Consider the following 14207-nt stretch of genomic DNA (forward strand, 5'->3'; position numbering starts at 1 on the left):
CTGCCATAAGGGTGGTGTCATCTGCATATCTGAGGTTATTGATATTTCTCCTGGCAATCTTGATTCCAGCTTGTGCCTCTTCCAGTCCAGCGTTTCTCATGATGTACTCTGCATAGAAGTTAAATAAGCAGGGTGACAATATACAGCCTTGATGTACTCTTTTTCCTATTTGGAACCAGTCTGTTGTTCCATATTCAGTTCTAACTGTTGCTTCCTGACCTGTATATAGGTTTGTCAAGAGTTACATACCACTGATTATATGCCAGGAAGTTCCTAAGTGCTTTACAAATACCGCTAAATGTAATCTTCATGTTTAACCCATAAATACTATTACCATTCCTGTTCTATAATATTCCCTCATTTATTATTATATATTGTTGTGGGAATTAATTGAAAACCGTGCTTGGAAAATGCTTAACACAGTGTCTGACATGTTGAAAACCCTCGGTAGGAAATTAACTTCTGCTACTGCTTCCTTTTTTTATTTTTCCTGTTGAAATTGTTACAGCAAAATTTCTTTTCTTTTCTTTTTTTCTTACACTTCGAGTGGTAAACAGTACAGAAACCTCGTATTTCTTTTATTTCTTTGTCTGTCTCTGAGATGAGATGGTCAGGTTTATTGCTGGATAAATTATGTACAGTAAATTTCACCCTTTAAATGATTGATGAGTTTAGACAAAAGTGTATTGTCATGTGTCCATCACCACTTTGGAATACTTTGTCATTTATTTCTACCACCCCCAAAAGTTCCCTCTTGTTTTTCTGCAAATCAGTACTTTCCCCAATCTCAGCCCCAGCAAGCACTGATCTGATTTTTCCCCCTTTTAGTTTTTTCTTTTACAAAATGTTATATAAATGGAACCATACAGAGTGGATTATTTTGTTCTGACTTTTTTCACTTGGCAGAATGCTTTTGAGGTGTTGTTGCGTTATGTGCAGTTCATTCTTTTTATGGCTAGTATTATTCTAATATATAAATGTACAAGTCCTTTATTAAACATATCTATCTTATCCTAGTCTGTAACTAATCCTACTCTCTCCTCAGAATGTCTTTCAAAGAGCAGTAATTTTTAAAATTAATTTATTTATTTTAATTGGAGGCTAATTACTTTACAACATTATGGTGGTTTTTGCCATACATCGACAGGAATCAGCCATGGGTGCACATGCGTTCCCCGATCCTGAACCTCCCTCCCACCTCCCTCCCCACCCCATTCCTCTGGGTTGTCCCAGAGCACCGGCTTTGAGTTCCCTGCTTCAACTTCGATGCCCTGCATCGAACTTGCACTGGTCATCTGTCTTACATATGGTTATATATATGTTTCAATGTTATTCTCACAAATCATCCCACCCTCACCTTCTCCCGCAGAGTCCCAAAGTCTGTTCTTTACATCTGTGTCTCTTGCTGTCTTCCATATAGGGTTGTCATTACCGTCAGACTCCACTGTCCATGGGATTTCCCAGGCAAGAATATTGGATTGGGTTGCCATTTCTTTTTCCAGGGGACCCTCCCAACCCAGGGTCTGAACATGTGTCTCCTCCATTGGCTGGCATTGTAGGCATATTCTTCACCACTAAGCCATGGATAGTTTGTACTTTTTGTAGTTTACTTCTTTGTAACTCTAGGTCATGAGATTTTCTTCTATGTTCTTTTACAGAAGGCTCATGGCTTTGTGGAATACATCCATGACAGTGATAAATTTTGAGTTGTATTTTTTAAAGGCATGAAACATGGGTTAAAATTTATTATTCTGCATATGAATATCAAGTTATCCAATGCAGGAGATGCGAGACACAAGTCAAATCATTTAAATCATTAATCACTTCTTTAGTTAGACTATCTTCCCCGTATTGAATTACCTCCATATCTTTGTTGAAAGTTCATCATCTGTATATGTGTAAGTTAATTTCTGAACTCTATTCAGGTTCATGGATTTATATATCTTTCCAGTCTGTCTTAATTACTGTAGCTTAATGTAAATTTCAAAATCAGGTCATGGGAAGGTCCTTAACTTTATCTTTTACCCAAATTTGGCTACTTTAGGTCTTTTGATTTTCCATGTAAATAAATCTTATAGAAAGTTTATCAATTTTTAGAAATGAATATGCTGGTATTTTGATTGGGATTGTGATGGCATATGTAAACCTATAGATCAATTAGGGGAGAATTGACATTTAAGGAAATTTTAGTTTTCTGGCATGTGAAATGGCATATTTCTCCATTATTTAGAACTTCTTTGATTTTACTTAGGTAGATTTGTTTTATTAATATTTTATGTCTTACACATATATTGGTAAGTTTCTCTATACATACTTCCTGGCTTAATGCTACTATAAATGGTGTAGATTTTTAAACTTTAATTTTTAATTGCTTGTTGCTACTATATAGGCAAACAATTGATTTTCATATTTATCTTCTGTCCTGTGAATTTGTTAAACTCATTTATTAATTCCAGAGGCACTTTTGTAGATGCTTTGGATTATTTATATAGATGATCGTATCATGTGCAAATGAAGACATATGTTTCTTTATTTCCAGTGTGTATCCTTTTATTTTTACCTCTTCCCAGGTGGTGCTAGTGGTAAAGTATCTGCCTGCCAATTCAGGAGATGCAAGAGACATAAGTTCAATCCCTGGGTCAGGAAGATTCCCTGGAATAAAAAGCATTCTTGCCTGGAAAATTCCATGGACAGAAAAGCCTGGCAAACAGTTGGATGCAACTGAGCACATCCTTGTATTTATTTTCTTTTGTTTTACTTCACTGACTAAGACTTCCAAAAAATATGAATAGAAGTGATGAGAATGGGTACCCTTGCCATGTTCCTTATCTGAGAGGAGAAGCATTCAGACTTCCACCATTAAGTCTGATGTTAGCTGTCACTTTTCATGGATAAATTTTATTAGCTTCCAGAAGTTTCCTACTGTTCCTGGTTTAGTGAGAACTTTGATGATGAATGCATGTTGCATCTTGTCAAATTATTTTTCTGTATCTATTGAGCTGAGCACATGGTTTTGCTTTTATAGTCAGTTAAAATGGTGAATTATATGGATCTGGGGATGTTGAAACAACTTCACAATCCTTGGATAAACCCCAATTGTTCATGAAGCACTATCCTTTTTATAGCTAGCAGGATTCAGTCTGTTAGCATTTTGTTAAGGCCTTTTTTTTTTTTTTTTTTTTAATCTGTGTTCTATTTTCTGGAAGAGTTTGTGTAGCATATGTATTATTTCTTCCTTAAGCATTTGGTAGAATTCACCAGTGAAGCCATCTGGGCCTGCAGTTTTCTTTATGGGAAGATTTTTAACTACAAATTCAATTATTTCAGTAGATATAATGCTATTCAGGTTATCTGTTACTTCTTGGGTGAGCTTTGGAAATTTGTGTCCTTCCAGGATTTTGCACATTGCATAACAAGTTATCAAATTTATAGGCATAAAGTTGCTTGTAATATTTGTTTGCTAGACTTTGATGTATATAAAATCTGTAGTGATGGTCCCCTTTTGTTCCTAATTCAGTGATTTGTTTTTCTCCCTCTTTTTCTTAATCAGACAGACTAGATCTTTATCAAATGAGTTGTGCTTTTAAAAATAACCAACTTTTGAATTCATTGCTTTTTCTTTATTCAGTTCATTTCAGGTGCCCATGCCTTACTCTTTGAGATCCCGTGGACTATAGCAGGCCAAGCTTCCGTGTCCATCACTGACTCTTGGAGCTTGCTCAAACTCAAGTCCATCAAGTTGATGATGCCATCCAACCATTCCATCCTCTGTACTTACTAGTTTATTGCTTTTTCATTTTGTTGATTTTTGCTCTAACACTGCTAATTTTCTTCCTTCTTGCTTTGTGCTTAATTTCGTCTTCTTTTTCTAGTTTTTAAGGTGAATATTTTTTCCTTCATTTAAGAACTTTTTTATTTTCCAATAAAATAAAAAGTTATTTTTTATTTTTATTTTCTAATATAAACATGTGTGCTGTGAGATATGCCAAGTTGCTTCAGTCTTTGTGACGCTATGGACTGTACCTCACTAGGTGCCTCTGTCCATGAGATTTTCCAGGCAAGAATACTGGAGTGGGTTGCCATTTCCTCCTCCAGGGGGTCTTCCCGGCCCAGGGACTGACTTGTGTCTCTTAGGTCTCTGATTGGCAGGTGGGTTCTTTACCACTAGGGGACCTGGGAAGCCCACTCTGGAAAGAAAGGATATAAACATTTGACGCCATAAATTTCCCTCTAGGCACTGCTTTAGTAGCATCTCACAAATTTTATATGATCTATTTCATTTTCTTTCAGTTCAAACTAACTTCTAAGTACCTTCTGGTTTCTTCTTTGATGCTTGGGTTATTAGAAATGTGTTTACTTTTAAACATTTTGGAATTTTTCCAGGTATCTTTCTGTTCTAATTTAATCTTATTATGGTCATAAAGCATATTTTTTGTGATTTCAATCATTTTAATTTGTTGAAATTTGTTTCATGATCCAGAAATTTGGTAAATGTTCCATACACATTTTATTTTTTAATTTTATTTTTTAAATTGTTATAGGAAATTTTATTTAAACAAAATATATCCAAACATTATCATCTTGACATTAATCAATATTAAAAATTAGTGCAATATTTTACATCCCTTCTTTTTTACTCTATCTTCAAAATTCTGTACATATTTTGCACTTACATACATCTCAATTCAGAGGCCAATTTTTAAAAATTGGAATATAATTGCTTTACAGTGTTGTGCTAGTTTTTGCTGTACAACAAGTGAATCCGCTATATGTGCACATATATCCCCTCACTCTTGGACCTCCCTCCCACCCCACCTTCATTCCCACCCTTTTAGGGCAACAGAGAGCACTGAGCTGAGCTCCCTGTGCTATACAGAGCTTCCCACTAGCTTTCTATTTTATACCCGGTAGTGTAATCATGTCATGTCTTCTGTTGAGAGTAGCAGAATAGTCAACTATTCCAAATGACAATTAAGTATAGTTGATTGATAGTGATGTTTTGATTTTCCATATATTTGCTGATTTTTTTAAACCTCTCTTTCCATCATTTGCTGAAAGATCAGTTGTGAAGTCACCAGGTTAATTGTTGATTTGACTGTTTCTTTTTAACTATCAGTTTCTGCTCATACCTTTTGAAGCTCTAAGGACAAACACATTAAGATTGTTATGTCTTCTTGATGAGTTGATATACTGTAATGTATCTCTGCATATTGGCTATATCCTGTGTTCTGAAGTCCAGTTTGTCTCATATTAACATATTTATTCCAGCTTTCTCATAATTAGTTTTTCCATGCTATGTACAGTTTCTGTCTTTTCTCTTTTAACATCTACATCTGTCTATTTAAATTGGATTTTCTTGTAGGCACATATAATTGAGTCTTACATTTAGATTCAATTTGATAATCTTTGTCTTTTAATCAGGATGTTTAGACCACCTAAATTTAGCATAATGATGACTATAATTGGATTTAAATCCATCCTCTTCACAGTTGTTTTCTATTTGTTTCATCTATTCTTTGTTCCTTTTTCCCTTTGTTTCCAACCTTCTTTTGAACTAATCCAGTATTTCTTACACCATTTCATCTTCTCCATAGCTTATTAGTTATACTTTCTTTTTTTGGTGGTAGCTTTAGGGCAGTGATTCTCAAACAGGCAGTTTTTTCCTCCTGGGTATATATGTCAATGTCTAGAGATACCTTCTGTTTCCATGACTCAATGGAAGTTTTGCTGGTATCTACCTGGTACAGGTCAAGGATTTCGCTAGTGTGAAAGTGTTAGTTGCTCAGTTGTGTCCACCTCTGTGCGATCCCATGGACTGTAGCCCACTAGGCTCCTCTGTCCATGGGATTCTCCAGACAAGAATACTGGAATGGGTTGCCATGTAGGGGATCTTTTTGACACAGATATCAAACCTGGGTCTCCTGAACTGCAAGTAGATTCTTTACCACCTGAGCCACCAGGGAATTTGCTAAACGTCCTATAATGATGGGATGTAACCACATCAAAAGTGTCAGTGTTTGTCTGGGAGGCTCCATGTGACTTCACATCTCTCTCGTTTCTTTCACACAACCCCACAACTCTCTCTCACAGCTGCATCTTCTCTCATATTTCACTGAGCAAAGAGAAACCATCAGACACAGAGCCCCTCCCCTTCCTTCCACCAGAGCTTCACAACTCACATTCTGCATCCTCCTCGGTGGATGTTCTCCTCCCATCAAGTCCTATTCCCTGACAGCCACTCAGCCACACATCCTCACTATCCGAAGGGCTCTGCTCCCTCGGTAAAGCACACACTCTTGCCTCACCAGTCAATTTCCATCAGGTCATTTTTCATCAGCACACTTGTAGACTCTAATATCTCCCTTAAAGCAAACCAATAAATCTCTGTTGACCTCACATCACCCAATCAGCAAGCACCACAGAGGTGTCCATACCTTGTTGCTCCTTATCACCACTGGCCCTCTCTACTCTCTGGAATGGTTCCCCATCATCTCTGGAATGGTTCCTCCACTTCCAGTTTCATCTGATATGACTCTTATGCTATCCCTGACCCCTCTGTCAAAAATAGGTCACCCTCTCTTAGTTTCTTTCTCAAACTATTAATTTCTTCAGACCGCTTATTAATACACAGTTTTCTCTGTGTGTTTTTTTAAGAGTGGGCTGTTTGCTCCTTCACCAGAATGTAAACTTTGTGCATACATAAATCATGTCCAACATGCCCACTTTTGCATTATCCATGAACAGCAATAGAACCTGGCGTACAGTAGAGGCTCAAAATATTCCAGAATGACTGACTGACTATACAAATAAATAAATTAATGGGACAGTGCCATAGAAAATATGCCTCCCAGGTGGCACTGGTGGTAAAGAATCTGCCTGCCAGTGCAGGAGATGCAAAAGATGCAGGTTAGATTCCTGAGTCGGGAAGATCCTCCGTCTCCAGTATTCTTGCCTGGGAAATTCCATGGGCAGAGGAACCTAGTGGGCTACAGTTCACGGGGCCTCAAAGAGTCAGACATGACTGAACGACCAAGCACAGCACATAGACGGACAGATAGATTTAAATTCACTATTTCCCAAGCATAGCTACAAATCCTTCATAAGTTTCTAATTTCCAATTTTAAGAATTCAAAAGTAGATGATTCACAGTGTCCCAGTTCTCTGTGAGGTGCATTTGCCTTTTTCTTTTCTGTATAGAGTTGCAGTCTACAAATAAGAAAGGAAATAATTTTATAAAATATATAGCATTGTCATTTCAAACTGGCTACAATTTAACTTTTTTAAGATCCCCATTTAACTGTAGGTTTGATTTCTATGTCTGTGAGTCCGTTTCTCTTTTGTATTATTTTTAAATACCACATACAGGTGATATCATACAATATTTGTCTTTTTCTGTCTGACTTACTTCACTTAGTATGATATTCTCTAGGTCCATCCATATTACTACAAGTAGCATTTTTTTTTCAGGGTTGAATTACATTCTATGGTTGTTGGTAGTGGTTTAGTTGCTAAGTTGTGTCCAATTCATGACTCCGTGGACTGTAGCCCACCAGGCTTCTCTGTCCATGGGATTTCCCAGGCAAGAATACTGGAGTGTGTTGCCATTTCCTTCTCCAGGAGATCTTCCCAACCCAGGGATTGAACCTGCATCTTTACCATTGAGCCACCGGGGAAGCCCCATTCTATGGTTAACAAAGGGGAAAAGAAGGTAAATAAGGGACAAATTAGGAGTACGGGGTTAACGGATACAAACTACTGCACATAAAATAGATTAAAAACAAAGGTTAGCTTATAGCACAGGGAACTATACTCAATATCTAGTAATAACCCAGAACAGAAAACAATATGAAAATACATATACACATATACCTGAATCATTTTGCTGTACATCTGAAACTAACACAATATTGTAAACCCACTATATTTCAATAACAAATTTTAAAAAGATCCCCCCTTACCATTTCTTGCAGTTTTCAAAGAGCACTACCATAAATTCAAAAGAGCTTTACGTTTCACAGAAAACACACGCTTGCTTTTTTCTGTATTTCATTTGCCATCCTTGGTGATAACCACCAGAGTGTTTTTATATAAATCAAAGTCTCTCCCTTTTAGTCCAATCACTTTTCTGGTCTCATATGTATGGTGGTATCACACACCATTGTGACATCACAGCGCTTTATCATGAAGGCATTTGTGATGCTGTGAGCAAAGTTTAGATCTGGTCTTTCATTTAGCTTTAGCATAGCCCAGGGATGGGCTTTTCCGCTTTGGATGTTATCAAAGCTTTGATATTGAAACTATTCTTAGAAGTGGGGGATTGTCTTCATAACTATGTGATGTTAAACAGAAGCATTTCAAAAGGAGAAGAAAATTTCCAAAACCCTAAAATCACCCAGCGCTTCCACTGCTGGAAATACCAGGAAAGCAGACACACTCCTTTAAGCTTGCTACTAATCACCCTCTGGTCTTTGGGTTGCAGGAAAAACCCCACAGCAGGCAAATGTAGGATGGCACAAATTCCTCTGAAAAACACTCATTGGTCAGCCATCTTACAAGATTTCAATCATTCTCAGATTCATTATCTGACAGATGTCTAGAAAACTGGGTTCTAGTTATTTTAACAGTTTTGCAGACAGACAAAATCATCAAGGTGCAGGGGAAATTGTTGGCACCAAAACTATCTCTGTTTTTATTTTACATTAAGAAAATTAATTGGAGGATAATTGTTTTACGATGTTGTTATTGGTTTCTGCCAAACAAGGATGTGAATCAGCCATAAGTATACATATGCCCCCTCCTTCTTGAACCTCACTCCAACCCTCCCCTCACCCCATCCCACCCCTCTAGGTCATCACAGAGCACCAGGGAGCTCCTTGTGTTATACAGCAACTTCCCACTAGCTATCTATTTTACATATGGTAATGTATGTTTCAAAGCTACTCTCTCAATTCTTCCCACTTGCTCCTTCCCCCTCGCTGTGTCCACAAATCTGTTCTCTATGTCTGCATCTCTATCCTTGCCCTGCAAATAGGTTCATCAGTATCATTTTTTATTTCCCATTCTTATAACTCAATTCTTTTATTCGAAATGCTCTTCTATCCCAAGAGAATTCAATTATTAATTTCTTCGAGCACCACAGTGTTTAAGCAGTGAACTGGGGCAATGCTACTGTTTGATTAGTGGTTTTCAAGAGACCAAAGTTACTGAATTGTTACAATATTGCTCATTGTTTTAGGAGGAAAATGTACCCTTGTTCTAATGATGTATGATATGTATTTTAACTGGACTTAATTTTCTCCTGTCACTCCAGTTTTCTTTGCCTTTGGGAAATATTTTGAATTTTGAATGTCATAATAGCATATTGTGACTGGTGAAAATCTTAACAACTCATGTCAAAGGATGCTTGCTGGTTTCCTCCAAAGAACCTTAGAAAAATCTGAGAGATGTTGAAACTAGTGCTTTTAGCAATGTGGGACTCTAAGAAGAAGAGATCTTTGGATTATTTTAAAAAGAATGTTGGAAAGTAACTGATGACTTTCTCAAGGAGAAATGTATCTCCCTGTAATAATTAGGGAAATCTTGAACATCTAATTCTATGTGGCATTTCCCCCCCCTCAAACTTACTAAGGTACATGATTTGGTCAGGGAGGAAGGAATTTTCCTTTAATCTTCTAGGTTCTTCTGACTGGTCTGAGAGTTGAATTGACATGAACAAGAGGAACTCAAACAAAAATTTCATAACATGTAGACATGGGACATAAGTTTGAGCAAACTCTGGGAGATAGTAAAGGACAGAGGAGTCTGGTGTGCTGCAGTTCATGGGGTGGCAGAGTTGGACACAACTTAGGAATTGAACAACAACAAGACGTGGGAAAGACTCAGGAAAGCTGAGCAAAATGGTCACAAAAATGGCCAAAGCCTTTGTCTTGAATACGGTGTTTGACTAAAGACAAAGGGAATGTTGGGGGTAGGGGATTGGGACTACAAAGGGGAGCAAGGCCATTCACATGGAGATGGAAAAGCAAAGGTCTGATAAACACATATCTGCTGGCCCTTCAGAGACAAGGGGACACAGAGAGGACTCTGATCTTCAGGGCCTGTCAGTTTCCCCTACCACACTTAGCCCATCTTCTTTGCAGACATCTCCAGCAATACTTCTAGTAATATTTAAGGAATAGGCCTTCTATCTAAATTCCTTTAGGCAAATATTGTTTTGTTTTCCAGTCACTAAGTCACGTCCGACTCTTTGTGACTCCACGGACTGTAGCATGCCAGGCTCTTCTATCCTCTACTATCTCCCAGAGCTTGCTCAAATTCATGTCCATGGAGTTGATGATGCTATCTAACCATTTCATCCTCTCTTTCCCCCTTCTCCTCCTGCTTTCACTCTTTCTCAGCATCAGGGTCTTTTCTAATGAGTCAGCTCTTTGCATCAGGTAGCCAAAATATTAGAGCTTCGACATCAGCATCAGTCCTTCCAGTGACTATTCAGAATTGATTTCCTTTAGGATGGATCTCCTTGTTGTCCAAGGGATTATCAAGAGTCTTCTCCAGCACCACAATTCGAAAGCAGTTATGAAAAGGTCAAAAGTTATTCCCAAGCCTTTTGGCCCTTAATTGTTTTCAGCTTGAAATAATTTGTATGCCAAAGAGATACATTTGGGGGGGACAAATTTTATTCCCCTATAATATACATGTGACAAATGACTGGCTTCACTACCCTTTACAATGAGTCATTTTAAACATGGTGAAGCTAACTAATTAACAGAGGCCTAAATGTTAAGGTGTCCTTTCTATGATGATGGTCATAGAACTACATAAGAATTGATAATTTCAAAAGTATTTTTTACACATTAACATGATTATTTCAATATTAAAGTCTGTGACATAGGAGAAATATAATTTTGTGTTTGTGCCTAGTGCTAAAAAAAAACACATGTTCTCTAAAGATAGTTGAATCTTGACTGTTTTAAGTTTGCAGTCTTCTGTGTGTGTCTTAGTCACTCAGTCATGTCTGACTCTTTGTGAACCCATGGATTGTAGCCAGCCAGGCTCCTCTGTCCATGGAATTCTCCAGGCAAGAATACTGGAGTGGGTTGCCATTTCCTTCTTCAGAGGATCTTCCCAACCCAGGGATTGAACCCGAGTCTCCTGCACTGCAGGCAGATTTTTTACCATCTGAGCCACCAAGGAAGCCCGACAGTGTATTATTGATGTGAAAAACCTGTCAGTGGAGTTGGTATTGGCTTACTTTCCCTGGAGTTCTTGAAGTCCAACAATCTTTAAATAGACCAAGTTGCAGAATGACAAGATTTAATTTTTTACAGCTGAGCAATATTTGTGTGTGTGTGTGTATCACATTTTCTTATCTCTTCATCTATCAATGGATACTTGTGAGGCTTCCATCTCTTGGCTATTATAAATAATGCTTCAGTGGACATAGGGGTGTGTATATCTTTTCAAATTAGTGTTTTCAGGTTTCTAAAGACATTTCAAGAGTGGAATTTCTGGATCAGATGGCAGTTCTATTTTTAATTTTTTGAGGACTCTCCATGCTGTTTTCCATAGTGTCTACACCTATTTATTCCTACCAACAGTGCACAAGTGTTCCCGTTTCTCCTCACCCTCACCAATACTTGTTATTTTCTTTTTGATAATAATCATTTTGACATGTCGTGAGATGATATCTCATTGTGGTTTTGATTTGCTTTTACCTCATGATTTGTGATTTTGAGATCTTTTTATGCATCTATTGACCATCTGTGTGTCTTCTTTAGGAAAATGTCTATTCAGATCTTCTATTTTTTAATCAAGTTGCTTGGGGTTTTTTTTGTTTTTTGTTTTATTTTATTTTATTTTTAAACTTTACAATATTGTATTAGTTTTGCCAAATATCGAAATGAATCCGCCACAGGTATACATGTGTTCCCCATGAGCACTTTGCATGTTTCATATATTAACCCTTATTGAATGTATCATTTGCAAACATCTTCTCCCATCTGGTAGGCCCCTTTTCATTTTGTTAATAGTTTCCCTCCTTATGCAAAAGCTTTTTAGTTTGATATAGTCCCGTCTGTTTATTATTGCTTTTGTTTCCCTTGCCTGATATTGAAAAAAGCATTTCCAAGCCTAATGCCAAAGAGTTAATTTTCTTCTAATTTTCTAGAATTTTCTAAATTTCTAGAATTTTCTTCTAGAATTTTTATGGTTTCAGGTCTTACATTTAAGTCCGTAAGCCATTTTGAATTTATTTTTGTATATGTGTGAGAAAGTAGTCTTGTTTTCCCAGCACTATTGAAGGGCTGTCTCTTCTCCACTGTATATTGTTGCTTTCTTTGTTGTAGATTAATTGCCCACGTAAGTGCAGCTTCATTTCTGGGCTCTTTATCCTGTTGCATTGATTTATGTATCTGTTTTTGTACCAGGGCACACTGTTTTGATTACCATGGATATGTGTTATAGTTTGAAATCAGGGAGCATGATACTTCCAGCTTCGTTCTTCTTTTTCAAGATTGTCTGGCTATTTGGAGTCTTTTGTGTTTTCATACATATTTTGCAATTGTTAGTTCTAGTTCTGTAAAATATACCATCAATATTTTGAAAGAGACTGTGTTGAATGTGTAGATTCCTTTGGAAGGTATGACATTTCAACAATATTAATTCTTCCAATCCATGAGCATGGTATATCTTTCTGTTCATGTTATCTTCAGCTTCTTTCATCAGAGTCTTATAGTTTTCTGAGTACAGGCCTTTTACCTCTTTAGTTAGATTTATTCCTAGATATTTTGTTCTTTTTGATGTAATTATAATGGACTTAGAGGGTATTATGGTGAGTGAAATGTCATACAAAGAAATAAAAATCCTGTATGACTTCACTTACATGTGGATTCTTAACAAAACAAAACAAATGAATAAAGACAAACAAAGTGATAGAGAACAAACAGGTGGTTGCCAGAAGAAGGGAAAAGTTGTTGGGGGTCAGACAGAATTAGGTGAGGGAGATTAAGAGGTACAAGCTTCAAGTTATAAAATAAATGGGTCATGAGGACATAATGTACAGTGTAGGGAATATAGTCAATAATTATGTAAATACATGGTGATAGATTGTAAATAGATTTATCATGGTGATTATTTGGAAATATATAGAAATAACAAATCACTATGCTGTGTCATAAGAACTAACATAGTCTTAAAGGTCAATTATACTTCAAAAACAAACAAATGAACTCATAGAAAAAGAAACTAAAGCCTGAACCATACATCTAGGCTGGTCGTGAATTCCTAACTCTTGTAACTGTATGGGATGTGCACTAAGTCGCTTCAGTCGTGTCTGACTCTGTGATGCAATGGACTGTAGTCTGCCAGGCTCCTTGGTCCATTGGATTTTCCAGGCAAGAACACTGGAGTGGTGCCATGTCCTCCTCCAGGGGACCTTCCCAACCCAGAGGTCAAACCCTCGTCTCTTATGTCTCCTGCATTGGCAGGCAGGTTCTGTACCACCGAGCCACCTGTGAAGCCCAATTGTACAGGATAATAAATATTTACTATTGTTTTAAGCTTCTAGGTTTGGGTACTTTTTTACACAGCAACAGATAGCTAATACAAGTGCTTATAATGCGAAATTTTATCTAGTCATCAATTGCTCACAATTTCCCCATCAACATTCTAGCTTGAAGAACTTCACACAATCCAGCTCTAACTGATTTGTTCCTCAAGATTAGATTTGGGTTAAACATTTTGTCAAGAATAGTGCATCAGTGACACCTTATTCCCAAATATCTATTTTGCTTATCCATTAGGATTCAGATTAAATATGGCTTCTCTAGTGTCAGAATTTCTCTTTGTTATACTCTTACATGGAGAAGGAAATAGGAACCCACTCAAGTAATTTGCCTGGGAAATTCCATGGACAGAGGAGTCTGGTGGGCTACAGTCCATGGTGTTGCAGAGTTGGACACAACTGAGCAACTCAACAACAAACAACAACATACTGTCTCATACAACATGGCTTTCTCAAAGTGCTTTCCCCAATCACACTATCCTAAATGCAAATCTTGGGTTAAGGTCCCCAGAGCATAAATATTCTGCAAGATCAGGGACTACATCTCTATTTTATTCAGTTTTACTACTGTTCTTGGGAAAGAGTGAATTCTCAACAAATAGTTGTTGAATCAATATACTCATGAATAAAGTCATTGATTTATATC

The 14207-nt window shown here is 37.1% G+C and overlaps 1 long non-coding RNA gene across 1 annotated transcript; it reads right to left on the minus strand.

Annotated features, from left to right (window-relative positions):
- Positions 1-4614: 4614 nt before the first annotated feature.
- Positions 4615-8245, minus strand: LOC139186810 (uncharacterized). Its single transcript, XR_011570417.1, has 2 exons — positions 7959-8245; positions 4615-7206 (listed from the first exon to the last, which is right to left on the minus strand). It is a non-coding gene; the product is annotated as an uncharacterized lncRNA (long non-coding RNA).
- Between the last annotated feature and the right edge of the window lie 5962 nt (positions 8246-14207).

The sequence above is a fragment of the Bos indicus genome, chromosome 14 (assembly GCF_029378745.1).
Source record: "Bos indicus isolate NIAB-ARS_2022 breed Sahiwal x Tharparkar chromosome 14, NIAB-ARS_B.indTharparkar_mat_pri_1.0, whole genome shotgun sequence".
NCBI classification, from domain to species: Eukaryota; Metazoa; Chordata; class Mammalia; order Artiodactyla; family Bovidae; genus Bos; species Bos indicus.